Genomic DNA, 3,492 nt, shown 5'->3' on the forward strand with positions numbered 1-3,492 from the left:
TGAGCCTCGGAAGGTGACTCTCCAGGTGAGGAGGGTGGTCCACCAATGGCCTCTGACTTGTAGGGGTCCCCAACTTTGAGGATCCTGCTGTGACCATGTGTGAAGGAATGTTCCCCCTTATTAGAACAAAATCATGCCTCCTTCCTTTCCCAGATCCTGTCTCTGCATCTCTTGCTGTTCCCTCCTTGGAAGGAAGCCATCCCCTTACAGAAACAGAAGTCATCTCCACTCTGACATACACTGATTGATGCATAAATCCCTGCAGATCTTTCGAAGGCCTGGTGCAAGGCCCCTCCTCTCTGAAGCCATTTTCCTGCAATTCAAGTTGGATTAAAGGAAGCAGTTGAGAGCCAAAAGATGGCAGGCAGAATAGGGAGGCTCATCAGGAGACAGTAACAGAACAAAAAGTGATTGTGGGGGAGGAAGAAAGCCTGGGGTGGGAGCAGATGTTGCCCTGCCTCTTGGAGGTCCCTTTTCTTCTCTGGGCATAGGAGGGAAAGAAATGGCCTTCTAGAATGAACTTTGCCAGAGCATTCCTATTCTTCAGGAGATACCAGGTCGCGAAGGGATTGGTGAGTGACTCTCCTGAGGTCCACCGGAATTTTGCAGCAGTCTTCTCCTTCTGGGTCCACAGTGAAGGGGCTCCTGACCCCCGATGAGGGCCTGGCCCACATATCCATCAATATTTCTTGAGTGTTCTTGTGTCTGAGCACCATGCTGAAGGGCCGGCTGCAAAGATCTGACCATGATCCAGTCGTGGCACTCGCAGGCAGGAGACAAGCAGACAGATGCAGCAGGGGCCACTGAAACAGGGGTGCGTCTAAGTGGCAGGTGCCCGAGGAATGTGACCATTCTGTCTAAAGAAAACAAGGAGGACTTTCCCAAGAACCCTGCCTCCATCCCCTGCCCCAACCTGTCCTCCAGAGCAGCAAGCCTGTGGTCTTCCAAGCTGTGGCCAGGACTTGGGTGGGAGTGTTTATCTGCGAGGGGGAGGAAGACGGTGAAAGGTGCAGGAGGAAGAGGAGCGGAGAGAGGAAGGAGAGGAAGAGAAGGAGGGAGAATGGGAGAGGGAGACGGAGAAACAGGGAGAGGGAGAGAAGGGCGGGAGAGAGGGAGGGGGAGGGAGAGAAAGGAGGGGGAAGGGAGGGAGGAAGGGGGAGGGAGAGAGAAAGAGAGGGAGAGAGAGATTTTGAATTTCCCATCTGCAAGGGGAGCGGTAGCACGTCAGGGCCTGCCTGAGGGGCGTGATTGGAGGGCGCCTTCGGCAGCCGCCCGCGGCAGAAGCCACTGCCCCAGCTCGCCGCGCGGAGTTGCACGAGGCGGCGGCGGGAGCTGAACTAGCAGGAGGAATCGCCTCGCCGAGTCGGGCCGGAGCCCTGCAGTGGCTCAGACGCTTGCGGGGACCGCCAGGTCGGTGCCGGCCCGGGCCGGGAGGGCGGAGCCGGGCTGTGGGCAACAGGGTCCCGCTCTCGCGTCGAGGCCGCAGGGCAGCCCGGGAAGCTGGGGAGCCCGGTTTTCGGGGAGGCAGGTCCCCAAGCTGCCTGGGCGCCGGAAGGGCGACTGCGCGGCGGCGGGGACCCTGCGGGCGCGCCCGCAGTGGTGCTGAAGGGACAGCTCCGGGCGCGGGGAGCGAGTGGGCGGAGGGAAGGGAGCGCTGCGGGGCGAACTGCGGGGAGGCGAAGCCCGGGGGCCGGGGTTCCCTCGGCGAAAGCTGAAACAGTCTGGCTCCGGAGGAGCCAGGACCGCCCCGGATGCGGCGGGAGACTCAAGTCTGAACCGCAGAACAACTTCGAGCTCGCGGGGTGGGGGTGGTGGCGGGGGCCGGCGATCTAAGCTACTTCTGGCTGGGGTTAACCCCGACCCCGCCGGGCCCCTTCCGCCCCGGAGGCGGGAGCCGCCCCCGAGGGGTACAGTTTGTGCTCCCGGAGTGAGTCAGAGGGCGACGGGAGGGGGGCGGACAGACCGAAGGAGGAGGGGAGGAAAGCCCAAACATCGACGGGGGGGGGGCAAGGGGACTATTTGTCGTCTTCCCCGGAGGAGCCAAGGCTTGGGCAGCGCACGTCCGCCGCCTGGGGTCACGGAGGACCGTCTCTTCCCACTCCCGCTCTCGCCCGCCCCACTCCGCCCCCTCCCCCAGCAAAGTTTGAGACCAGGTTGGGTCTTGGGGTTGGAGCTACGTGTGTTGGGGGGAGGGGAGCGCTCAGTGGCCCACCGGGAGCTCCAGGGCAGAGCTGCGGGGTGTGTTTGTCTCCACGGGGGTCCTGGGTTCCTGCGCTCTTCTGGATTGGGAACTGGAAGGCCCCGCCACTTCCGCTTTTCAGGAAGAGCCGGTTCCCGGCCCCCTCCCATCCTCCCCTCCCCTTCCCCTCACCCCTCCCATCCTCCCCTCCCCGTCCCATCCCCCAGTGCTTCTCCCTTCCAGGGGCGTGGGATGGGGATGGGGTGGGGTGCAGAGTGGCATCCCCTGTCTCTATCACCGCCATTAGCGTAGGGTCGGTCCCCTGCAAAAAGCAAATGAGTGTTGAATTGAGTTGCGGTGAATGTAGCCCAGACTTGCGCCAGAAAAACAGCCACAAGGACACTCCAACACTGCAGGTGCTGGAGTCCGCCTGCCTCCTGGAGCTCAGATGGTTGAGCCTGAGCAGGTGTCTCGGCTGCCTCCGGGCTGGGACGGACTTGGAGGGAGTCGGGGAGGGAAAGCCGAAAATGCGCCCTGGATCCCCAGCACGCGGGCTGCACGGAAACCTGGTGCTGTTACAGCAGCACCCCTCCCCCGCCTCTCTCTGTCTCCCCTCCCCCAGCCCAGCATCCCCCCACCACCCTTCCCGCGCTGGGAGACACCGAGCCTTCCCGCAGTACCGCCGGGGAGCGCCTCCTGGCGGCCGGACCGAAACCCTCAACTGCATGCAACCTGCCAGCCCTCAGCACTCCTACAGGCTACGGCAAAACGTCTTTCACACACCTGCACACACGTTCACACAGACTCTCACAACGTCCAAGCTGAGAGTTAGGCAGGATCAACTTTGAACACGTACACTCTCCTACACTCGCTGATACACTTTAAATTCAATCCAGCGAAGGTCTACCCTGTGCCAGGAGATGCAAAGGATTCTGGAGATAGGGGAAATGAAGAAAAGATGGGCCCTGCCCTGAGAGGAGCTCAAAGTGACCAGGAAGGGAAAGACACATAGACAGAGCATGAGCTGAAGGCAGGCAATACTGTCCTAGAAAGCGCCATGGGTCTCAGAAGAGCAAGATACTATCACAACTTGCCAGGGAGATTAGGGATATCTCAGGGAGGGAGTGATGTTTGAGAGGGATCTTTGAAAATGAATGCTGCTGCCGCTGGTGAGGACAGCTAGAACATCTGTGTCGAGCACGGGGCTGAGCACTTTGTTTGCATGATCTCGTTCAATGCTCACAACTAGCCTTGGGCACGGGGCTTGTTGTCTCCATTTTACACATGTGAAAACATTGAGTCACTTGCTCAAG

At 60.7% G+C, this 3,492-nt stretch overlaps 1 protein-coding gene across 1 annotated transcript in view; it reads left to right on the forward strand.

Annotated features, from left to right (window-relative positions):
• The first annotated feature begins 1,200 nt into the window (after positions 1-1,200).
• CPLX2 (complexin 2) overlaps positions 1,201-3,492 on the forward strand; it is an 8,510-nt gene continuing 6,218 nt past the window's right edge. Inside the window, exon 1 of the mRNA XM_012659486.1 lies at positions 1,201-1,410. The gene's annotated coding sequence lies outside the window, so the exon portion shown is untranslated. The remainder of the gene's footprint in view (positions 1,411-3,492) is intronic.

This window comes from Propithecus coquereli, unplaced genomic scaffold (assembly GCF_000956105.1).
Source record: "Propithecus coquereli isolate 6110/MARCELLA unplaced genomic scaffold, Pcoq_1.0 Scaffold619, whole genome shotgun sequence".
In the NCBI taxonomy this organism is placed as follows: Eukaryota; Metazoa; Chordata; class Mammalia; order Primates; family Indriidae; genus Propithecus; species Propithecus coquereli.